This window comes from Cupressus sempervirens, chromosome 3 (assembly GCF_028749045.1).
Source record: "Cupressus sempervirens isolate cs-2001-9-10 chromosome 3, ASM2874904v1, whole genome shotgun sequence".
NCBI classification, from domain to species: domain Eukaryota; kingdom Viridiplantae; phylum Streptophyta; class Pinopsida; order Cupressales; family Cupressaceae; genus Cupressus; species Cupressus sempervirens.
In genome coordinates this window covers 744,429,892-744,457,126 of record NC_143120.1, presented here as the reverse complement: position 1 = coordinate 744,457,126, position 27,235 = coordinate 744,429,892, and the positions used below count along the sequence as shown (strand labels likewise).

General features: G+C 34.4%; 1 pseudogene; it reads right to left on the bottom strand.

Annotated features, from left to right (window-relative positions):
- LOC149568968 (peptidyl-prolyl cis-trans isomerase FKBP42-like) overlaps positions 1-27,235 on the bottom strand; it is a 111,566-nt pseudogene that overhangs the window by 45,635 nt on the left and 38,696 nt on the right.

Below are 27,235 nucleotides of genomic sequence, written 5' to 3'. Positions count from 1 at the left end.
GTTGCAAACAAGAACATGGGGAATATTTTTGCTATTCATGATGGTCCGCCTTATGCCAATAGAAATTTACATATTTGGCATGCGTTGAACAAGATACTAATAGATTTTATCAACAAATATAAGTTGCTTGAAGGGTATAAGGTGCACCATGTGCCTGGTCCCCCTATTTGACACTTGCTCCAAAGTATATATGAAGTTTCACATATTGAAGTATTTGGGGAAAAAAAAATTGAGGGCCACATTTATAGAGGCTTAAAACCAGTTCATTGGAGTCCCTCATCTAGCATGGCTTTGGCTGAGGCTGAGTTGGAGTATCCAGAGAGACACATATCAAGAAGTGTTTATGTTATTTTCAAAGTGGTTAACATAGCAAATATAGCTCCTAATTTTCTCAAAGGACTTCTACCCAGTTTGGTTTGGCTATCTGGACTACAACCCTATGGACAATTCCTACAAATTGCAATGTCCCCTTTTTATGTTTCTTGGACACTACATGAGCTATTGCAATATTATAGCTAATTCTATTGATTTATGAATGTTGAACAATGAAGGTATATATGACTAGTAATTCCAAATGCTAATATGGATAAAATGAACTAATGAATTAATATGCAAGTGTGGGTGTAATATGCAATTAATGCAACAAGTGTATAATGAGCAATGCAATGATGATGAATTATGTAATGGATATGGGAATAGCATATATATATTTACAACCATAATTTCAACCCCTTAGATCGATTACTCACTTACAATTGATAAGGAAATTGAACATCAGAGAGTTGAGACCCATTTCCTAATCTCTTCTACATATATAGATAAAAGGAGACCCACACTTGCGATTTATGGAATCCTTGGCCTCAAATTAGATTGGGTACAAAAGTATCACAAGTTTTGTAAAAACAAAATGACTTGATACACCATTGCACAATGCATACCATGTTACACTGGCCAATGACATATTCATAACGATTCAGCTTCAACAAACATGCAACCATGTTGAGATGGCATGGATTCTTAATAGCATTTTGTTAGATTATGGTGACTGATCAGGAAAGCACTGTACATACTTCATAAATAGTGGGGTTTGGGGCATCGCCCTGAAAAAAAAATTTGGGTCGTGGCCGACATGGTAGCCGACATATTATGGCCGACATATGGCCGACATGTTGTAACCCTAAAATGAATAAAATACTTGTATAAAAGGGTTTATAGTTAGGTATTTTTTATTATGTTGTGATACGAAATTGATTCTTGTGGTGGTATTGAGTTGTAAGGGATTGCGGATTGTAATCAGGTTGTAATCACTGGATTGTAATAAGATCAGACTTGATGTTTGGTGGACATAGCCCAGGGATTGGGTGAACCACGTTAAATCTTGGTGCCTTCTGTTCATTTCTGTGTGATCTATTATTTTTGTTATTGGTTATATTTGCATGTAGTTTTTTATTTATCTCTATGGTTTATCCTAACACATTTGACATGTCCTTATATTTTCCAAATAACTGGAACATAAAATCATCTCCCAAGTATGCCAGGGTCTACACAAAACCACATCTTGGAAAAGTCTACTAGGTAGGCAAACTACCTGAACCTAGGTAATTTGGAATATAGTAAATAGAATAATCAGCAAAGGCATAGATATGTAACCATTTCATATTGTTGCATCACCTCTACTAGTTTTCCCTCTTTAAAAAATGCATTACCCTCTATACGTCTCATATCAATTGCTTCAATACATTCCTCTACTATCATGTCACTTTGCACCTTACCCTGACAAATTTATAATAAATGAAAAGAAAATTATAATTTGCAATTTGCAATGTAACTACACGACAAGACAATTGGTTCTACAACTATAGGCTACCAAGATTGTTGGAATAAGTATCCAGTCTTATTTGCATTTGTTGAAGGGGAAGACTAGTATGAATTTGACCTAGGTCTATTGTGCAACAAGTATTCAAAATTAACACTAGACAGAGTCTGCTTGTCATCTTACTGAAAGACATTAAGATTTAAGAATCATACAAAATAAAATTAGCATTAACACATAACTGCATCCTTCACCCTTTCTATCCCTAATACTAGCCATTCCAAAGGAAATTGGATCACACAATGTGTAGCATTTAGTATTTGAGCCTCTATTACTCTTACACATTTGGTGCCTACATATATAGCTTGACCAATTAGTGTGAGAAGAGAAGAATTAGACTTACCTGCTTTGCTTCCTAAAAACCAATAAGCTCAACCTCATATATGAGATCAGCCTTAGGAGGAACATTTGGAAAAGAAAAGTTGCCTTCTTCCCCATAGCCCAGTTGCCATCCCACATGAAGCAATGCACGTTCACCAACTTGCATGCTTGCTAGACCAATTGCCAAGCAACTTAAGACCTTTTTCTCTATAGGAATAGTAAAAGTTATGTCAAACTTAAACCATGTTCATATATAGATACATTATGAATAAGTGACTGATTATGTTTTAGACCATATAAGAGTTCATCAATCTCCTAAAAGAATAATTTTTTTTTAATATAGCATATCAATAATTCAAAACATTATACAGCATCTTTTTCTAATGTCATCTTCCAAAAGCAAATATATCTTAACTATTGGTTTGAATTATTTCTAATGTCATGTTTCAGAACTATATTTCTCAATTAAGAGCATACATTTGCACACTAGATGTTGGAGAGCACACATGTTATGGAAACATCATTGGCCTTGACATAAGGTTGTCAGCACTATGGACATGGAAGAAAGTTGGAGTTTGAATGTTTTAAAACATCAAGGAACATTCAGCCTAAGCTTCCAAGTATAGGAAAATGTGTACTTGAGGTACAAAGTGCAAAAACTACCTACAACATTGGTAGGCATCACTTGTGCACATGGTCAATATGCATAATAACCTATACAGATGTTAGGATATCTAAATACAAGTGATATTTAAATTTTCTTAATGGACCATCTATGTTGGAGGTGTGAAAATGCATTGGCAATGGAAAAAGTATAGTGCAGAATGAGAAATGAAATAATGTTGCTTGGTCCCATCTTATCTAAACATAATTTATGTGTACCACAATTTGACTACTCAAAAACCCTATATGCATACCATCGTATTTTTCAAAACATGAGCATTACAATGAAAAAATATTAGCAAAGGCATGTTTGATGTGATAGAAAAATATTAGCTCCATCTTATCTAAATGTACTTTGTGTGTAACACAATTTTCGCTACTAAATAACCCTATATGCATACCATCAAATGCTAACCTAAACATGAAAAATGAACAAATAAAGCCAATATCACTTACAAAGGAATAGAGGTCCCAGTGTCCCATGGAAAATGTTTAGAATGTGAGAAGTATAGATCGAAAGGAATTATGAACCATATTAATTATATCCTACCAGAATTTACATAGATCCTATTAAGCTTGCTGAACTTTTTCTGCTTGTCAATTTTTACCTTTGCCTCCCTCTAATACTAATCCAGATTTTTGAGCTTGATGACAAAGTAGGACACCAGTGGAAAATCAAAAGAAACTAAAGAAAAGTTTGCAAAGTGAGTAATAAAAGAAATAGAAGACTTACAGGATCTAGAGAGGAAAATTATATGAAAATGATAATGTGGACCTTCATATTGGTGTTAAAACTTGAAAGTGTCAAAAATTAGCTTGGTCCAATGTGCCAATTTATGTAATGAACAATGGAGACTCATTTTCCCAGGTTAGACAAGACGGGTAACCACGAAATAGGAAATGCAAGATTAGACATCACATAGTTTGGGAGGAACAAACAACACCACAAACCAGTGTAATATCCAAAGAAAATGGTGGAACAGTTGCAAGCATGGAAGAACAGCTTAGAGAGTCTAGATAAAAAAAGATGATGAAATGGACTTAAACATGGTGCCAAATGTGTGATTGAACTAGGCTAATATGCCAAATTTTGTAATTAGTGATGAAATCTCCTTTCCCCATGCAAACAAGAAGGGTGACAACTAGATGTGAGATGTTAAGTTAGACAACATGTAGTATAAGAAGTCTATGTAGTTCAAAAGAATCCTTCGCTGAATGTTGATTCCAGCTATAATCTAAAGTTTATCATTTTTATTAAAAACCAGTATTCCATGTTTGGCTTGTGGCTCATTGTACATAAATGGGGTTAGTGATAGAAGATTTCACCATAGATTCTAAGTTGCAAATGCTTTGGTTTTTATACTAGTTCAAATTATAACATAGGTAGAATGATTAAGTACTATGGTGGTCAATTAAGGGCTACTTCAGCAAAGACCTAGCCTCCATTCATCAAAAGAAAACAGTTGGGTTGTGAAAGATTTGAGATAAAAAAGTTATCAAAGTTTATAGAGTCCCATTCAAAATCTTGATAGTTAAAATAGGAAGCTACAAGATTACTTCAAAAATTTCCTTGTAGCAAATTTTCTACCAATTCAATGGTCAATCAATCAAAATCATGAAAGCATGCCAGCAGTGCAATGAAACTATCAATTTTGATATTACCATAAATAGAAAGGTGCACATAAAGATTGTGGATGAGTAGAAATAGAACATTATGATATGCAATGTATGTGGAAGATTCATGAAGTTAAGCGTGCTTTCTATGGTCCAATTCTAAATTGATTTTAGATGTAACATGACAAACTCAATCAACATCCAAATAAAATTGAACAAGCTTACAAACATGAAGATCTACTAATTCCCAATGCTATCTTGAATGATCTGATGGATATTTGAATGAGGCCAATAGACTAACACCAAAATGCTAAGTGAATCATCCACATTTGGATAAGATACACATAAACTATTTTGGTCTCGTATTTCCCCCTTTAATACAATCCCAACATCAAGAAAACCAAATATGCTTAATAGAAGCATGTTTGAGCATCATAGCATGTCTAGATCATTTACCTGAATAGATAAGGAATAATATAAATGACTGTATACTAGAAGTGAACCAATAGATGCTAGAGAAAAATGACCAGTTATGCAAAAAGATAACATACATACAAACAATGGATATATTGTCCAACATAAAAATATACTCATTTGATGCATGGATACTGGAATGACAAGGCAATCAAGAAAGAATTGTTTAAGCAATTTTGTTTGGGCCATTGACAGGTGCAAAAGGAGAAAACCAAAATAATAGCTTAATGAATAAAACATGGTGGTATAACCCAATTAATAAAAAATAATGTCCTAAGATTCTAGCTGAGAAATCAAATGGTGGTCTTAAATGGATTCTAGATCATCCAAATGCCTTATTGAGGCAGATTTTTTCAATAAATGGCAGATATCAACCCATCAGATATTTTTTTACTTTCCAGCTCACAATCCTTCTTTATCAATAAACTAGCATGATCCCACATAAATCTGGGCCTAAAATTGACCGATAGCCATCAATTCCCACATTTTGAACCAAAAATGGTCATCACTTCAGCATAACACGAGGGAGAAAAATGTCGGGTTCTATGTCCATTTATGAAAGTTAAGTTCATTTTATGTGGATCTGGGATTTTTAAGTTCTCTTTTAGTCTTTTGATTTCGATCTTACTGCTTTTCCCAAACCCCACTCCTCACAAATGGATCTTTTAAAGGGTGATAAGTGAGAAATATCAGCTAGGAATATGATTTTCAATTTGTCATATGTACTGTCATAAGTGATTTTCTTGCATTGGTTAGGACTACAGACGAGCACCTCAATATATCCTTGGGACTTTCATCAATCGCATACATGGTAATATGATTAAGACTGAAGAAAATTGAAGAAATTGTAATACGGGTAATATGGTATACAAAGGAAAACAATTGCATCAATCTAAAGTAGAATGTGTGCTCTTGGTGACTTTTACTCTTCTATGCTACTAATGGTGCACTTTGAAATTTAGTGGTGAGGGTAAGTGGTTCCCTTACATTCTTTAGGTGTCATTTTAGTCCTTTAATGAGGCTTCTTTCAGCTTCTCTATCTTCTAAAAATTTTAGTCTCCATCTAGATTTCCTCATATAGAGCACATCTTCTCACTAGGACAATTTCATTTCTTAAGGTACCTCCTTGAGTATCGCACTTACGCCTTCCTTCCTATCCATACCTTCCAACAAGTGATGAGGATGATAGAATATCAAAACATAATTTCTCATTGAGACAACTGGTAGAGATATATTTCAGGTCCTTCTTTCTCATGGATATCAAGTATGCCACAAAATCTTCAACTCATATATATGTACACCCTCAAGAACCTTTTTCCATTAAGCTGCCCGTACTCTCCATGAGTTTCTTTCACTCCTTTACCTCTTAATACTTACCAATGAATTTGCGCCTTCATTATGCAAAACTTCTCATAAAATTCTAGATTCAAAGTACAATGATCAACCATCTTTTCACTGCACTCTCCTATGGAGAATCTTGCTCATGTGTATTTTTGCATCTACATGATAGTGAATACAACAGAAAATCATATTACTTGTGTTTTTTAAGAAAACTTGAATGCTCTTGATGAGTGGATTTGATTCCTCACTTATTCAAGATCTCTTTACTTGCATTTGCCATTACATCTTACTATAAATGTTACTTCAAAGTAATATTCACTTCAAGGGCCTCATCATCTTGCAACTTTGCAATAAACATGTCATGCCATCTTTCTCCTCTTCAATATAGAGTTGACTATTTTGATTGTACCAAAATCAGTGCACATCTTACAAGACCATCCTTGCAAGTTATTAAAATACTCTCCCCATGAATCCAAGCATGAGATTATAATCATTACTAGCTTGTCACGGTGAAGAAAATGCATTTGCAGCAATGTCCCCTCCCTCAATTCTTTCTTGGTGAGCTTCAATTCTTCTTGTGCCATTGACAATTGACCTACAGTTATAGTCTTTATGTCTTCCCCACTTGGTCTTATAGATGGTACAACTTTCTTGAATTGCCTCTATACTTGCTTGTGTTAAGTTGAGAATGAAATTTCAATGCTTTGCATCCTAATGCCTACACATCTTGCAATGACTGATAATTCTTGCATATACTCTGAGAATATATCTTTTCCAATTCCTGATAAATGATTCCACTCTTGTAGTCTTCCCTACCTCACCCACCATGATAGTTTGAAAAGTGGTCTACAAGTTGCAATACATATAAATTTTAGGTTCTATAATGATGAATTATTTCCTCTAATACGTAGATTGACACAAAAGATTACTTTTCCAACAAAATGCACAATAATAAAGATCCCAACAATTGTATTCATATGGCACATTCTTAGTACTAGGAAAAAACAATGAAAGACGTGTCATTTGCATGCCTCCTTTGGCTGGGCTTGTTTTTCCATCTTGCTTGGACATCCAAGCAATTAAGCATACAAAATTTTATTTTGGTGTCCTTTGCACAATACAAATAGAGGGACAATGTGCCAACTTCTCCTCCATAAGTCCACTGCTCCTATTTTGGGAATGATGTCCACTAATTGGTGATGACCTTGAGCCTTGACAAAGACAATTTTGCTGATGTTATCACCATCTTTGGTCATTATTTTTTACAGAGGTCACTTGAACTCCTCTTTGAAAAATACTCTTAGATTGTATTTAGAGCACTCCCTTTACCTCCATACTATCAACAACCAATCCCAAGGCCTCCAGATGGTGATCTTCCTCACCTCTATGGGATTGATCATCCCTTTCCACCTTTTCCATTATAGCTTATCTTCCTCAGTAGCTTGAGCCACTATAGTCCAATTAACTCAGATTTTATTTCACCTAATCTAGTCAAGATCCAAGATATTTTTATCATTCCAATGACCTGAGAAATTAATCGTATTTGGGTATCATAAAGAACTCAAATGTTTGTGACTTTCAAATAAATAGTAGACCTAATTTTTTCATGAACAAACATCAATAAGTGTTGATGCACATTTTCCTCCATTATTAATAAGATAAAAATAAGTTTTCTGATATTATTATGTACAAAATGATATTTCTTCTTGGCCCTTTAGAAGCATTGTTCAAATTTGTCTCTATATTGTTTATCGGTAAATTATAAAAACACCCTTCACAAGCTATACTTGACTTTGTATCAATTTTTTCAAACCTTAAACCATTTTTGTCTTAAACATCAAGGGTGGACTCTGATGAAATGCATCAACAAGTCTTAAGCGCTCGAACTCATTTATGTTGCCACGTTTTGCAGTCAGATCATTTTTTACTTGTACTTGTATTACTTGCATTAAGATTGTTTATTGCTCTATCCAAAAGCTCTGCAGCCATAGATTTCTACTATCCCACAATATACTTGATTGTGTCTTTGTTCTAGTAATTCTACTAATTTTCACTAGCAATTCACTAAAAGAGATTTTTCCTTTAAACCATAGGCATATAGCATATTGGTGATAGTTTTTACTTTGTCTTTGTTTAGCTTCACGGATACCTATCTTGAACCTTCTTTGTTATGAGAATAATGGATCCTCCTAACAAACTTATGCAGATCCCACTTTTCTTTTTGAGATTTTTAAAAGCCACCTTAGTTGCCTTTAAAATATCCCTTGAATCACTACACTGAAAAATCTTAGAAGCCACCTTAGTTGCCTTTTAACTATTCCTTGAATCACTATACTCACAAATCTTTACATGTCTCCAGTGAAGATAATCAAGTGCTACATTTCCTTTGTAAGAACTTTATTTTCTTTAGGTTTGCACTTGAAAAAGAAGACATGTTAACTTGAACTTGAAACTTGAAAAAGAAGGCATGTTCACTTGGAACTTGAATCTTCTTTTATTTTCTGTAGTTTTTATTCTTGGAATATAGTCTAGTTGAGTTCCCAAACTCTAATTCATTATTTATACCAGCCACTTCAAACTGTTTAGTAGCAAAAATCTATCTTGGGAGTATCTCAGTAAGACAAATGAGATTTTTTTAAGTTATTTAAGGACAATTTGTGTTGACATAAGGTTAAGGAGAATTCGGTGGGGAAGAAGGGAGATAGAGAGAGAACCTAATATTTTAACCAAAAATTTGTGGAAACTCCCAATTGAATTCAATCATCAATCACCATTATCAGGTCAAAACACATTTGACCATGTCCTTCAAAAAAATGTTCTTTATAGATAAAAGAAATGACTTGCATCTAGAGTCAGATTTATTGTAAGTAACTTGCAAGTTCTGCCTCTACAATATATAATATATGTAATTCTCTTTACATGATGACAATCATTTAACTGATACCCAAAGCTTCGTTGTTTCACTTTATAAGTCTTCCTACTTTTTTGTCTTCCAATTCTTTTAAATTACCTTGGAAAAGTTCTCAATCTTTTATTGTCAATATATTTTGATATTGCATTTCCACAAAATATCTTTTCTAACTAAATTATAAGAAAAACATGAACTATTTATGCCTTCCATGACACTCAATACATTTATAAATGCTAAACAAAGGTAGATTGTTAACACAACTTCCAATAGCAACAATGAGTCTTAAACAGTCTCAATCCCTACATAATGTTTTTGAATTTTAGTTTGGACAGTGGTAGCTACCTTGATAAAATATCTTTCTATTGGACACTAATTGGCAGAAGGTACCTTATTTATGGCCTTATTACCAAACAATTATTTTTTAGTTTATCCCATTTTCATTGATTTTTTGCAATACCTGATGCCAATTACAAATAATGATAGTACGGTTCAAAATTTGAAACCTACAAAATGTTTTGTGGGAGAAAGTTATGGCATAAGAGAAAACATAGAGATACAAAACAAATTATCTTATTTATATTATTATCCCTGGTTATTCATACAACCATCAATTTTAAGAAATAAATGTGAAAAAATCCTTCAAAAAGAGTTGAACCCTCAACCTCTCTTCCAGAAAGAAATACAAAACAAATGTGAAAAATCCTTCAAGAAAAGTTGAACCCTCAACGTCTCTTCTAGAAGTAAGTACAAAATAGATTAACTGATGTATATTGTGTAGACTAGCAGTACTAATCAGTTTTTTTAACTATTTAATTTCAAAAGAGAATTAGATAGTTAAGGTTTTGAAAAAGAAAAACAAATTAAGGAGTATATCAGTACATAATCTAGAATTTATTTTTACCAATACCTAAACTGTGTATGATTTTTGTTCCAGATCGAACCCATAGATCTTATGCCAGACATCCTTTTGCCTCACATTTGTATATTTCAATATCTTTCAACACTGCAACTATTATGATGTCTCTCTATACGGCTTCCCCTCAGTGTCTCTGCAACATTTTCAGTGTATCCTATGTTGCCTTGCAACCTCTCTTCAATAGCTCTAGTAAAAATAAAGGATTTGCTCCTCTTCACCACCTTGCAGAAGGTTTCCTACAAGCTTTGCCCTTAGCAAATTCTAATTTATTAGCATAGCCTAGTTTCAAATCTGCTTTGCCACCATGCGAGCACTATAAAAAGTTAAATATGCAAGCATCCACAAATCAACAACAAAATAGTGAGACAGATCCAAATAACATGGATGACTATGAAGACACAATTTCCATCAATACAAAGACACAAATTCGCTTTGGTACCACACGAGCACCATAAAAACATAAATATTCTGATTTATCATCATACCCTAGCTTCAAATTTGCTTTATTAGCATTTGTGCACTTTAAAAACATAAACATGCACAAATCAACAACAAAATAGTGAGGCGGATCTGAATAACATGGATTATTATGTAGTAGTTAGCATCATCAATACATGGACACAGAAGCAAACTTGATAATCATGACAAGAAAACATCCCATGCATCATTAAGGTGGTCTCTAGCTGCACATCACAGACCTATGCACCATGACAGATAATGTCTTCCAACAAAAATAGACTCAAACTCATGTAAACTTAAGTGCTAATAGTTGTATTTAGGTTGAATACTAAATTAGGCATGAATATCAAAGTACAAAATGTTCAGCATCATGTATATAAGAGTCAAAAAAATCATGGATTATAAATAGGAACTCATCTACAAAATGGAAAAAGAGATTTATCAAAGGTAAAGTTTATTTTGACCTTTTTCAAAGTCTTTTCATATATTTCCAAGCTTTCTAATTCTTTTCAAGATCGTTCTGACTTTTTTTAAAGTGTTAATCAATTTTATAAGTTTTGGTTGTATTATAGGGTTGCATTTTTTTATTTACCATAACCAGGGATTACATTTACAACCTTTGTACTTTCCATGTAACAAGAATCCAAAGTCATCTGATTGTCTTGTTTTGTTCAACACATTAGCAAAAATATGGTCTAGGTCTTGGTTCTAAACCAAGATAGTTTAGGGTTCATTATGGATTCAGCTTAGGCACCCAAGGTGCCATGGTGCCCAAGAAAAATGCTAGGTAAACCTAAGTTGGGCATAGACAAACCTACAAGACCCACCCAAATTCTTGTGAATTTCAACTTAAAAAAATAAAACACAAATATTTTCATTTACCTAACTTTCACTCTAGGGTACTTCATTTCACTCATTTTGCCTAAGTCACTCAAACTACAATCGTTTTACAAATATATGGAAGTGAATTACTATTTTACCCTTGACCTTAATCTTTTGTTCTTGAAGGTTGTTGGTTGTTTCCTCTAAGTGAAGGGTTTGCAAAAAAAAGAATTTGTTACAAGAAAGATGGGGCTGAACATACAAGATATATAAATCAAAAGTAAGTTATGTGATTTTTGAAATTTTATATTTCTTTTTAATGATTGTTTTTATATTTTGGATACATAATATACAAGTTGATTGTTTTTCCGTTGTGATATTTCTATCACGATTTAACTATGTAGTTTTTTGAGTCAAACTCAATGACCCATGTTTCATGAGTAGTGTTTCAACATGAATCCATTTCTCATGAGAATAAATGGAACACTTAGCACTCATTGGATCTAGGTGATTCTCATAGAGGTGAAGCACCGAGACTTCTTGTGAGGTCACCCATCACAATACTACTCCAGCTTGAGCGCACATAACTACGAAGTTTTCACCATGGTTAAACCCATTCTGCTTGCAACCCCATTTGCAAAACCTTCACCAAGTGTTGTGCCTAATGAACCATTCATTAGAAATCCCCCTAAGTTTTTTTCCTTTGTTTTTTTTCTTAGAAAAATATTAATGTAGAATGGAAAGAAGTTATAGTTTAGTTAACCCAACACCAGATGAGTCATTCAAAATTGATGCAGCATCACCTCTTTGGAAACATACTTTTACAATTGTGCAACCTATTGGAGGTGGGGGTTTTTTTTGGCATCATAACCTATTCAAAAACAAATATAAGAGCTCACGTAATTTAGTGAGAGCTCAATTACACACTACTGGACTAGGAATAATAATTCACTCAAGACTGAATAAAAATGAGTTTCCAAAGGAATGACTTATGACATAATCAAATTAAATGAGGTTGTCATGTAACAATGCAAAGGAAAGATAACATCCTTTATCTAAGAAAGGATCACACAAGTCTCCTAATGGATTTACAATATTGGCTCACCCACATTATTTTATGCCACCTCATCTTCCTAGGAATCCTTCCCTCTTAATCTCCTATAATAAATGCACATTTGGAAAGGTCTTTTAAAATGAGTTGAGGAAGTATTCAAATCATTAATTATTGCATTTATAGAAATGGGCTTCCTTTCAACCTTGTCAAATCACCATTAGATGAACATGAGGACAATAATTATTAACAGACTTGTTGATTACATTAGAGTTAGGTATGAAAAGGTGTGCACTACCTATCTACCATCAAAAACACTTCCACAAAGCCATCATTGATGTCAATGAATGATATGTCACCCAAAACAAGAGTGTCCATCATTTTTTAATAGATGACAGGATACCAAAAATAGGTTGTTGATTAATGAATCATGAGTGATCGGTTTACTGGTTTGTTCTTCCATTAGCATGTTCAATGATATTACTTAGGGGTAGCTAATGGATAAGATCATCCCTAGACCACCTAGGATCCAAATCATTGATATCAAATCCAAGGTCTTTCTTCATGCATATTCAAACACACAAACAACAATAGGAAGGTTGCACACTCAATTTATTAAGAATTCATATAAAAATTAAAAACAAAGTAAAATGATCGATGAATGTGCAGCTAAGGGCCCAGCGAACAATCAAAGAATAACTCAAGTTGGAAATGCAATACCATGAACTCTTTGAGTAGTTCCACAATTTTTGTCATCTTGGACCAACACAAGACCTTGAACAACATGATTCCAAGCAACACCTAAACCCTTTCAGAATTTTAGTGAATCTAAATATACCTTCATTTGAAGGCAAAATTGATGGCACAATGTTGGACCCTTAGATTTAAAGCACACTTCTACATCAACAACTTCACTAATGCCAAGAAGATTTCCTTTGCAACAGTAAAAATGTCCATCTCACTATCCCATTAATGGTAAACACTCAACAAATAATGTTACCAAGATCACCGATCTATAAGAGCTTGGGATGCCTCTATCAAAGTTTTCCTTTTGCAAGTGTGTCAAGAATTTTCTTATAGTTTTCCTTTTGCAAATAAAGAAGCATTCTCATTTACTATTGCACAATATTTTCTCTTCATGTTTTATACAAAATAAATTGAAGACTATACCCAACTAAGATTTGATGTCATTATCAATTTATCTTTTTTTATGCTTGTTCTACATGCACCTCATTCTTGTACTTACACAAAAATCAGATGGATAATAAAAGGTGTCCACCATATGCAGATTACATGTATTGTCCAAATGTGGCACAAATATGAATTTCATTCTAAGTTAATATGGCAAACAGAAAATTGCCCATTCAGAATTAAAAACTAGGAGAGTGTTGCTATATTCCAAATAGGTCAACAAGAAATAGAGAGAACAAAATTAATGTTAATGAGAATCACTAAAAACTAAAAGGAATGGGCAAGGAATGATGGTATGGTTATTTGAAAGTTTAAAGGAAAGATTTCTTTTAGGCAGTAACTACTCTTATAAAGATATTGAGAGGTCCAGAAGAACATGTAATTGTGATGATAGAAAGACTCAATTAGGCTTAACAAAATCTTTTTATTTGCAGTATGAAATTTCTTATAGGAGAAACTAGTAATGGATCTTACAATTTTGATATCAGAATCTAATTGCTAATCTATTTTCACATATTCTCCAAAAAAGTCTCTCAGAGTTTGATTGAGAAAGAACATGAAACTGGTTCAATGTCATTTTTTAGCACCTTTTTGCTTGGTAAACTTCACAGCTGACTTTCCCCACATCCTATAGCAATTTGAATAAAATAGATTCTAGGAAATAGAATGAATGCTGACTAAATAGAGCTCTTAGAATCTTCTAAAACATTTAATAGAGCTCTTTAGAACTTTATTATATCACTCTATTTATTAGCATGCTAATAGCAAGTTAAATGCATGTAGTGGAAGAGGCATTTCAAGGAATATTAGAATATAAAGTATGTATCATTTAAAATATATATGAAGTTGAACTACTTACCATCAAATGCTTATCAATTTCCATACTCTAGATGCACTAAAACACCAAGTCAGTCAGCCAATCCATCTCCCTCAATGTCTACTAGCTCCTACAAATAACACAAAACAAAAATACAAAACTGATGGCTAACGAATGGCCATACTAAGTTCAAAACCTAAAACTTTAGGAGTCCAAACAAATAAGAAGAACAAAGACTTACCCATTGTGAGGTAGCAAGAGAAACATGGACCTATAATGTTCATCATGCCAATGGAAATCATCTCCTTATTGCCATCAATATGGTAGTTCTTAATGAGCCCAAAACTTCTACCAATTGCTATTCCTTCCTATTTTTTATGTCACCCAGATCGGCCTAAATGAATAATCAATTGTATGTAAATATAATAAGAGAGGAGAAATGGTTACACTGAGTGTGACGAGCCCACTTATCAATCCTATTGTTACTCAAAGACAAAATCATTGATAGTCACTAGATTTAACCCACTTTTCAAATGATCAACCTACTCAAGCCAGACAAAAACATTAGATGTGGCCCAGCACATCAAAAACACTTGGAAGGTGGTTCCATATCATTCAAAAAGTGAACAAGTATAATGAATTCAATAACTTTGAGCTAGCCAGAAGAGGAATGACAAGACTCACCATGGTTTACTCTACATAATTGCTAGCAAACAAGAAATTTTAGATTTCACAATGAAGGAGTTCTCCTAGATTGTGCTTCAACTGGCAAGCTGCATGGTGATAAAAGAACTTTAAATGCCCAGGGGGTTAAGTGTTTCTCAAAATTCATATTCAATGCTTCCCAATTGGAGAAGTCTCTTGTAATGTCCAAATCTATCACATCATGTCATGGATCAACAATGCATCCATTCAAACAGACTTTAAGGCAAAGCCATAATTTAAGCAGAGAGTGGTTGGCACAGTTATGGCTTGAGGAGAAGAAAAGGATACAACTAAAATGAAAAAGACATAATAAACTTTGTGAAAGTGCAAGTTTAGTTGATTCACCAAATTATACTTTATTCAATTTTTTTGGGATTTAGTCTAATGTGCCTCCAGCTTCAATTCATCCTGGGGGTTTAGCGGGTCCACCTATTCAACAACCATCTCTAAGTCGGTTTCTTGTAGGAATTCTAAAGCCAACTTGCCTAGAAGAAGTAAGATATTCTGAACATGTGATGCATTTTTTCAAAACAATAGTTCGTCCTAGAAATTGTACATACAAGTCTGTTTGTTCTTTTCACCCTACTCAAATTTTTAAGGGGAATACCTTCTTTTTGTTCTGGAATCTGATGTATTTAACTATAAATATTGATCTCTAAAATAGGAAGCAACTTGGGCTAGACAAAATAAAGCAGCTATCTAATCGACATGTCTGGATGACTGAAATTTGAATAATCTAAAGTCCTAGTCCCACTAATAGATTACATGTATTAACATCTAGTTTCAGCTCATCTCAATCCAAACTTTAGTATCAATTTGGAAATATACCCCAACAGATTCTTCTCCAGATCCAGTGAAAGAACATCTTTTACTTTTTAAAGGTTTAATACAGATTGCCTCTACCAGTATCATGCATAACCCTAATTGGATTTCCTTTGACAGAATCTTATAGCTGCCCTAATCTTGTCTCTAAGCTGATGGGATTGATTGCATTCAAATGAACCAGACTTTGACTGCTTGTTAAAGTTTGATCACTCATTTCTCATGTAGAATTCAGTCCAAAACATTCGATATAAAGAATCTACACAAAAAAATTAAAATTCTATAAACTGCAAATTTTACAAGAGCATCCAAGAAAATAACATAGGAAGAGAAGTTGAAGTACCTAAAACAATAGAATTTTGGCTCAGCTCCACGCCCAGGACTCAGCGTATGCCGACTAATCTGCACAAAGGCACAATGAGAAAAGCCGGGTGAATTTGTCCTCATGGGAATGAAGTCCCAATTTTTCTCCCACCCGTGCTCAGGCAAATTTTTCCTCATGGGAATGAAGTCCCAATTTTTCTCCTACACATGCTCATACCTTTAGGATTGCCTGCAAATTAATGAAAGCTTTTCTTTTTTACCTGTGCATGAATGAATGAAACTTTTCTTTTTTTAACATGTAAGCCTTGTGTTGGTCAAAATTTTGACCAACACCCCCATGTTGGTCAAAATTTTGACCAACACGAGGCTTACATGTAAAAAAAAGAAATTTTTGCCTTAACATTCCAACCAACCTAAACTTATTTAGTTGATGATCAAAAATTTTGGTAGAAAAATGAGGTTAAATGTAGTAGCGTACAGGCAAAAGGTAAAGTATAAATATAATGCCTTAGATCTACTAGATGTAGCCAAGGTCACCAAGATTATTAAGAAGTTCAAGGGCAAGCATCCAGACATAGCTATGGTATGAAAGGGGACAAAACCCAAAAGCTAGAATTTTAATTTTGACACTCAGTGAAATTTTGCAATTTTGGACCTCTGAGGTGTGTTGCTACCCTAGTGTGCTGGTGTGTTGCTCTGACAAGTGCGCTAGTGCACTTTTTGGTTACTAAGTGTTGGAATAATTTTGAAGAAGTTAGAGGTGTGCAAGTGCACTAATGTGCTTTTTCCAAGTTGTGTTTTCCTAGAGGTGCACCGACAGTTAACTGCTAGTTCCAAAATTAGAACTTTCCCTGCATCAAAAATGCATTTTGACAGTAGTTTAACTCTGATTGATGCCCAGTGAAGGTTGAGCTTCTATTTTTGACACTTCCAGTCACTTCTACTTCGACTTAAGGCTTTCTTCTTCTTATTTTCTCTCAATTTCTTTTTTTTATGACATGTAAAGGCTCATGCATCCAATTAATGAACATAAAAATGGATGGAGTCCTACTAAGCACCAGTTAAATTGTTATTTTGTTTTATTAAATTAAAAGCATATTATTGCATGAAGATATCTCTCACTCTCAACACAAATTGAGGAGATGATTTCTTATAAATACAAGATTGCAATATGTAATCAAGGCTATCGTTATTTTGCAATAATATTATGCTTTTGGTGCTCGCATTTGGAGTGTAGTGATTCTTGCCTAAATGTGTCATTGTTTTGTGAATTTATGTTCATAGATTTGTGATTGAGCCAAAAATTTATTGTTTCATTTCTGGTTGTGTGATCTTTTAATTCTGGTGCTTGCTACAATTTTTACGAATTCCACTGACATATCTAGCTCGAGAAGAAATCACCAAATTGTCCATGCATAACTTTTTGTCTTGCATGAGCGCACTTTTCATGGCCTTGTGATTTAATGAAGGGTGAAACATCATACGGTTATTAAGTTTACCATCGACAATTGCATTAGTGGAATCAAGGAAGCGTTGCTCCTATTTTCATTGGTTACCCACCAATTTCTTTGAAAGCTTAACTCGCAGACATGTTGTTTATGTAGCTTATGTCCATTAGGATTTACTTCCAGGTTATTTGCTTTAAAGTTCTTGTTATTTTCTTTACTATACCCTTGTTAATTTAGGAATTCATATTAGTTGCATTGTTAGATTGCATTCATATAAAAGCAAAAAAAATACAAAAACATAGTTCTTTTGTTTGTTTATTTTGAAGCAGTGACCAGATTCTACATCTCATCCAAAATCATTTGAACCAGCAAAGGCCTCCTCATGAACAAAAATATTTATCTTCAACTGAGCAAATTTTGGTAGGTCACAAGATCACCTGAAACCTTGGAGTTGATCTACAAGATTGACTTTTCAAGAGAGGAGTTTGAAAGAATTCTTGCCATTTAGCATCGTGCATAATGATAGCTCAACACCTCTCTTTCTCTTATATTGAATGGCTCAGGGAGAAAGTGTTCAACTTGCTTAGTCCTATTTGTATTTTTATCATTGGTACCATTTTCCCCTTGAACATTTTGGTGAACTCGACATCAACACTCCTTTGTTTAATCTTGATAGTTAGATCTTTCCTTTATGCATTGAATTTATAAAGTTAAAAATACAAAAATTACTTTGCATTTTTATGTGCTCTTGAGTGATATTTCTTTGCTTCAAGATGTAGGATTTCTTTCATGAGTATTTTGATGATGTGTCTAGTAGGAAACCTTTAAAGGTGTCTAGTAGTGAAGATTTGGATGAAAAAAGATGATGTCTTCATTGAATCCATTCCTCCTATGAATTCCTCTACATCTTTTTCAACTAGCCTTCACAATACCATTATATCATGGCTTTCTATGTGTGACATTATGTATAGTATTGAACCTATGCTATTCTCTCAACCCCTTATCACTCTTAAAGGATATCCACCTCAACAACCCGTTATCACTCTTAAGGGAGTTCCTCAGGATGATAATCCTCTCTTATAGTCCTTAATAAGAAACTTTATTACTCTTTAGTTTCTCACACTTATTAGACATAGAATAATCCTTAGCCAAGTATTTTGGTAGCACCTACACCTTTACCACCTTCTCAAACAATTCTTCCTCAAGCACCATGTTTACCTACTTCCTTTGGAAAGGAGTGTGATTTAGTTTAGTTACATGCTACTCCTATTAAGATTGCTTCATGGGAACTTCTTCAAACTGTTGGAGTTATTTCTTGTAAAGAACATATCAGGTGGATTTAAACCTGATACCAGGAAACAAAGGCAAGGAAAAGCCTAATGATGAGCTAAATCCTATATTCAGCAAGGCTAAATCTTAGTTCTGGGCCAATTAATAGAGTCATCAGGACTCACTTCATTTAAAGCTCTGCTAAGCCAAGGCGGGAAAACCTAAGGGGTTTATCTTATTAACTTGATATTCTTCTATGCAAGACTATCCCCTATAGCAGAAATGGTCAATATTCTTCTACAATTTGCTGACAAACTTCTTGATTACAATAGCTAACTACAACCAAAGAAAGAAATAGTAAACAAGCTATGACCCATATTTTTATCTCTTCAACACATAAAATGGGAAATTGATATTGTTGTTGTGTAAATGTCCTATAGTTATATGAATGTTCCAATGTGCCTTGAAACTTTAGGATGGGCCAGTGCCTTTCCATTGGGCTATAGAGTCAAGGATTAGTAATTTAGACCTTTGTAATCAACTTGTGATTAAGAGAGTCAACATTAAACTTTTAGTTTCATTCTGATTCTCATCCTTTTCATAAACTCCAAACCTTATCAATTATAGAAAGCAATTACTTGATTATTTAAATCAGCAGCAATCAATAAGAGATATACAACCATTTAGATTGCATTAAACTGAACAGAAAACTTATCTATTCAATCTCAAAGCTATAGATATATGAAAAAGAGACTAAACTTCAAAGATAATGATAATTAAGGATAAATCCTTCTATTTTTATTTCAATATTGCTAATAAAACTCAAAATACAACACAGGGATAGAACCACTTTTCCAGAATGTTTTCCTTTTTGTATTCAAATATGCATATAACTTAACTCATTCAAGTAACTACATAACACTCTAGACGGACTGCAAAATAATAATATGACATATATCAAAATTCTACAGACAACCCTCCCCAACTTCTCATCTTGGGAATCCATATATAGGATTCAACAAGCTATAGATGAGAGGAGGACATGTGCCAAAAATTTAATGGAAACAAAAGCTTTTGGAAGGTGTACATAATAAATACATAGATCATTCTTCCAAAATATTGATAAAAAAGATAAGTAGTTGAGGAAGCATAAAAACATTAATGTTGGATCTTTGATCTTTTCTTCTCCTTGTACTTTATCTACCTTGTATGAAAATTATCTCAGCTACCTCCTACTGATAGAGCCTTTATTTCACCCACTGCTTCCCAAACATAAATTTCTCTTTTGGTTGGCCAGTCGGTATTCTTCACCTCTTGTAGATCTTGAGTGGCCTTGGTCCACCTGGCATCTATAATTGCTTTGGATTCAACAATAAATTTATTTTTCTTTTAAAAATTCCTTAAAAAGAAAATCAACCAAAGTATGGAAAGGGGAATCAGAAGTATCTTCAAAAACTGCTACTGTAGTCCCCTGGGTCAAAATGTCATCAAAAGAGGTTGACCACTCCTGCCAGTCCCTTACTACATTGGTAGCATTAAGTATTGATGGTATACAAGGTTCAACTCCATCAGACAAAATTTTTAATTTTCCTTTTATAACTTGTAATTTACCAGTAAAGAAGCCACTTAATTCTTTTACCATTTCTAGGCTTTCCTTTACAGTGAAGATTTTATCTAGAAAATCTAGCTTTTTAGCCATCAATACAATTAATCTACCTAAAAATTGAATTTAGGGCCTCCATAGGCAAAAAGTGGGTGTTAACCATGAGAGTGTGTCATTGCAAAACTGCTCAGCACTTTGTAAAGCAACAAATAAATTATGAGCTTGTTGTGATATGTTCTTTAAAACATCAACCTTATGGCTCATCATACCTTTAAGGATCTTTGTCCTTACATATCCTCCCTACTGGACTGATTGAGTGTCAATGCTCATTCTCCTTAGCTATGAGGACTCATCCTCCTCTATATCCTTAGTTTTAACCAAAGCCTTAGTTGTGTCCCTGACTAGCATTGAAGTCCCTTGTCCTTCTTCTTCTTGAGCTGGAACCATTCTCTACTCTACCAGTGCTAGTTGCTCTTTGAGAGATGCAATTTCATCCTCAAGTCCCTAAATTTTAGCATCAAGCTCGACAATCTTTTCGTTGTAGACATGGCTACTCCTAAGCTCATTTTCATAGAGCTTCCTGACATCAATATAGACATGTATGGACTAGGCTAATCTTGTCTCCATTTCCTCTACCTTGGCTTCATTCATAAATGAAAAATGTTTTAATGCCTTGGAGATCTCTATGCGAGAGGTTCCCTATAGAGTCCATATAATCATGTTTCCCTATTCTGTGCTCTGCACATCCATTATTTTAGGTTTGTTAGAAGTAGAGGTCATGCTCTAGACAACTAGGGATTTGGTATCAATGTTGAAACCAGTCCCTCTCTTTAATCCATCAGCACCAATTGCCTCATAGGAGATGGCACTTTCCTACCTTCCAATCTAATCAAGCATAAAGGCTTGATCCAAATCCCAACCAGGCACCAATAACATACCACTTCTTTGAACTAGATCCCTGACCTCCTCTAAAGTCATTACTTCACTTTCAGGATCATAGACCTATAGCTTCTCAATCAATTCCATCCTCTACTCATCTGATTCATCTGGTTTCATTTTGAGGACAAGCTCACTTTGTTTAATCTTATATAATAAAAAATTGAATTCATTGGATTTTATGAACCCATCATCCTCCAATAATTGCTAAGCTTCGATGATCCTATCATCCAGTCTAGCTGCTGCCAACTCTAGATCTGTCAAGGTATTTTTTGTTGCATCAGCCCTAGTCTGTAAGTAGTTTTGCCTCATGTCAAAAAAATGTTGACTACTTCCTAGTAAAATTTTCAAGGTCCTTTGCCTAACATGTGGAGGGATTTGAACAATCTTCTACCTCTTATTTCCTTTTTCCATCCAAGATGCCTGGGGTGAGTCCTCCTCCTCTACCTCAAGGGTCACATCAAGTTTTGGGCTATTAGGGCAAACCCTTTCTTCTTCCCCCATTGGACCTTCTAGCAACTTGGCCATTATCTTTGCATGGTTCGTGACCATTTTTCTAATTCTTTGGGGGTAAGCGATATCCATGTAAAAACCTGCAAATTGGGGATCAATTCTCTTCAATTCCCTTTCCACCCTTAGAACACCATCAAGCTTTGCAAGCTTATCAACTGCCTCCCCTTCTACTACTATGTTTGGGATGATGTATTCATGGAGCAACTCGTTGGAATTTGGAAATATATAGTTTCTCATTTCTTTCAGTGTTACCCTCATCCATCCCTCAAAGTCATACATTCTATAAGGTCTCGTGCACAAATTGTAATGGTGTAGGAAAGAATGAATAGAATCTAAGGCATCCTTTCCAATGGTAAAATCACCAATCTTAAAACATCTACACAAAAATGTTCCCCTATTCACCTTAGGGCCTAGATACTCTCTATTCACCATGAACAATTGCCAGATAAACTCAATTATTCCTAACATAGGAGGAATAAACTTTGGTAAAATATGGGGTGGCTAAGGACAACCCTAGACTCTCATTAGAGAAAAGGTAGGAAATAAGAAAATATCCTCCCTATTATGATCTAATCTTTTCCCCTCAGGTAACAGGGCTGGTCTTAGAAGACCTTTCAAAATTTTAGGGGCTCTAAAAGTACCCTGAGTCTAACATTTTCATTATAACAACACTAAAATTATTGAAAAATGATATAGAATTAGAAAAATGGTAAGTTTTATCCCATACCCATGTCCAAAGTTGCACTAGAAAATCTCCATTCAAATCAGAAGTTTGATTAATGAAGTCAGAGCTGATGTATCCCACATTTTTGTAGAGAATCAAATGCATTAGCAGGGAGTAGTAGGGGAAAGTGAATTCTCTCATATCTCCAGTTTGAGCTCTGGCAATGTTGTCCTTCATTATATCTAGAATATAACTAACATATTCATATTCATAGGCATCATAAGCATCTTGCACATCCCTAGCAATTATGTGCTCTGCTCCCCAGAGGTCGTCAGACCCATCATTTCCTACAACTTTGTGGACACCATATATAGTCTTGACAAAATAACTTTTGAATTTGTCCAGGGGCATATTTTTCTAAATTTTCTTTGGGTAATCACCCACCTTCTTTAAAGCATTGAATCTCCTCTGCAAGTCCTTCAAATCTATAGGTTGACCCATTGCTCCAGTTAATCCAAAGGCTTCAATAAAAGATTCTCGATCCGAAGTACATAGAATAGTTCCATCCTTTCTATGAAAAGACTTGGTGGCTAGGTTGTAACATTGGAATAGGGCCTTCATCAAATCTACATCCATGAAGACCTCTGGGAAAATTAACTTGGCAAGGTTCTTCTTCCATGGATAACAAACAGGTACCTTCTTCTCCCTATTGCAATAGAAGAAGTAGAAGAGTTCAAAACTAGTAACTGTATATACTAATATGTTAGCAAGAAACACTAATCTATTAAGAGAACAAAGCATTAACTAACAAATATTAATATAACATATAAGAGAGACTGAAGAGGAACCCCTAATTAGGAATGTGAGCCAAATGAATGGACTCTCCCAATAGGAATTAGCTCTTTGCTTTGTAGATAAGTCTAAATGAATGATTGGTATGTATGCTCAAGATACTCAAACTATGCTTCAATGGAGATGGAAAATGGAAAATTGGTAGCTTTGTGAGCTCTAAATTTGGCATCATAAGGGTATGGTTAAGGGCTTTGTTTCTCAAACTAACATTATAACTTTAGCTTCAAGGTTGTGATGAAATGGCTTGAGAGGAGATTCAATTTATAGGCTAAGGGCTTGAGGGTTTGAGGGCTAAGATGCAAGGATGGGGAAAATCTTATGGAGGGCTCAGATTGAATGAGAGGAGAGCACATGGATTGTGCTTCCTTATAGCCAATCAGGGAGTGACACATGTCACAGGGTGAGAGGATGGAGGAAAGGGCAAGGATGAGTCAACAAAGGAGGCTCAAGGGATAATATCTTCATAAAGACCCTTCATAATGGCTTGTAAGAGCAATGAATGGGCTTGTAAGAGTCTTTATGGCCTTGTAAGAGCATTGAAGGCTTAGTGGTTGGGATATTTTGGAGGGAGTTGAGATTGTTGACTTTGCTTGGTTTAGGAAAGTCTTAAGCTTGCTTAGGGAATGTGACAAGGTTAGGGGTGGGATTAGAGGTGATTTAGGATTAGATTAGGGATGTTAGAGATATGCAAGTGGATGGCATTTAATGAGGGTGGGTGAGTTAGTGTCTAAGCTTGTTTAGTATGGGTGGATGGGGTGGATTAGGCTAAATGGAGGATTTAGGATAGTTTAGGGGTTATTAGATTTGAGGGATTTATTTATCAAATAGATTTATTTAATAAATGAGGGTTTTGGAATTAGATAGGAGAATAGGATTAATTGATAAATAATGGGTTATTTGATTTATCAATTAGGACTATAGATGATTAATTAAATTAATTAGCTAGGGGATGGAAAAAGGATTAATTAAATAGGAATTTAATTAATGATGCCTTTAGAGATAGCTAAATAAGATTACCAAAGTGGTGTAATCAGATTTAGGTGTCGACAGTAACATCAGGGCACTTGGCAGCTCTGCACCTAGCATATGGATCAAAGAAGGCATGATCATCCGTAGAGTTTGCATTAGTAGATCCTGGGAACAATTTCATCCACTCTTCTAGAAATCAGCTAGGCTTCTTCTGTCTAGTTTTAACTCACTTTGAGGTTGAGGTCTCTGAGACTTCCATATCTGAGGCTTGGATTTCTGCCACTTCTTGGTCTAACATTTTGAAAATATGAAACTAAATTACCTGAAATTGAAATTATTCTGTCTCTGACAAGTTCTGGAAACAATAATTTAGAATGCTCAAAAACACGGGAAAAGCTCAAACTCTCCCTATTTACAAATGATGACTTGTGATTATGAGAAAAGAAGATCTTATAAGTTGTTATGTGCAGACTAACATCTATGTTTCATTGATTTCAACATGCTTGAAAAATGATCTCAATCTCTTCTGTTAACTTCATGGAGTGTCACCATTAATTTCCAACTATGTACTTTTTGTACTGCATTCAAATCTGATTGGTTGAGAAGCCCATAGTTCATTTCTCATCATTATATTTTCTATCAAGATTAGATTCTATGATATTACGAAAAGGTGGCTGAAAAGACCTTTCATAACATTGCACCATTGTATTGATGGCCCTCTAATCTTACGACACCCTTTTTAAATTCATATCGGCCAATCAGAAATAGTGGAAAAACCCTTTATGATCCTACGATGCCCTTTTTTGTCATAGCATCAGCATCAGATCCATCTCATTCTTTGATCTCTTGACAAGCAATTTTGCAACATCACAGATCACCTTCTTTTACCCTATGATCACGCAATTGTGGTTAAGCTCATTTCTTCATAACATCATAGGGGATCCCATTTTCTTTTATAATGTTATGACAACCTTGAAACCTTTATCTCATAGCATCGACAACTTGTAACTTTTCTTGTGTGATCTTACGATGAAACCCTAGTCGTGACATCGGAGAGCCTCTTTTCATAACCTTGAGATCTTACGATGAAGGATTCATCATAATATTAGAGACCAAAAGTTACTATTCAACTTAAATCTTTCCTAGTCCCACAAATGCTGACAACGAATACATCTGGCACTCATACACTGGCTCTGTCCAATCAAGAAATAGACACTTGTCTTGCCAAATCACCACCTATTCGCCTTTGTAATCCTTATGATCTTATGATGACAGAATGTCATGCCATCGCAACACCACCTTCATCCCTTATATGATCACATGACAAGTCTATTGTTGTAGCATCTTAGCCTACAAAACAAAGCCTCCCAACCATATGACAAGCATCATGAGACCATAGACCTCTATCCTTCTTTGCTTTATGATCTGACAATAAACACTTTAGCATAGGATCATGACCACCCCAATTCTCTTCTCCCAATGCCATGATGAACCCTTTATCACAACATCAGAAAAGACCATAATGTGAATAGAATAGAATGTTATACCATCATACAACACAAAGGACATCATATGATCGAGGAGGCTCAAAATCTTACCTACGATAACATGACACAATGTTAATCGTGAGATCAAAAAAGGTCCTCATGCTTGCTCACAATATTTCGCTAACCCTCTATCATAACATCATAGGACATAATGTACTTAGGAAAATGAAACCTGCTCACTTATATTGCCTAGGGTTAGGGAATAGAAATTGATGGAGATTAAGAAAATTTGTTAGGGTTAAACTATAAATATTAAAAATATAATCACAACCCTATCAAAATAATTCAAACTTTTCACCACAAAATTTAGAGATTTATCATCAATGGAAAAAGGAGCTACCACAAAAATCTCCAACTTATCATGAAGCTTTATAAGAGGCTTTATCTACTCTTATAAACCTTTGCCTAATCAAGATAACATTTATTCTTTGTTAGAATGTATGCATACTATGCCCACTCCTCTTAGATTATTCTTAGTGAAAATGATTTTCCACCTAAGGAGGTTCAAGATCAATGTGACTCTCTTGTGGTTATGGTCCTTATCAATGGAAATCTTATTTGAAGAACTTTAATTGATAATGGGTCAAGATTGAATGTTTGTAGCTTGGATATGTTAGAAGTTATCAATGTTGATATGTCTACTATGAAGCCAAATAGTATTCCTATATGTGGCTTCGATAACATTGCTAAGTAAAATTTGGGAGTTATAAATCTGCATGTTAAGATTGGTCCAATTGTATTTGAATATTTTAATTCATGTGATGCCTAGACCTCTCAACTATAAACTTCTATTGAGAATACCATGGTTACATAATATGCATGATATTCCCTCTACTCCTCATCGCTAGGTTAAGTTTATCTATCACAATGTGATGTATACTCTTCATGTGGATGATAGACCTAATATTTTCTATATCGTTGAATCTTCTAAGGTGCCAAGACCTAGGGGAGAGAAATAAAAAGATAAAATTGAAGCTAAATTAAGTGAAGAACCTTCTTCTTTATCTGAAGATGATTGAGGGACTTTAGATTTTAATCCAATATTCATTGGAGAATACAATGTTTTTTATCTCTCTTTCATGAAAACATCTGAAAAACCTAAGGATGAAAAAGTTATTTCAACTCCTCTT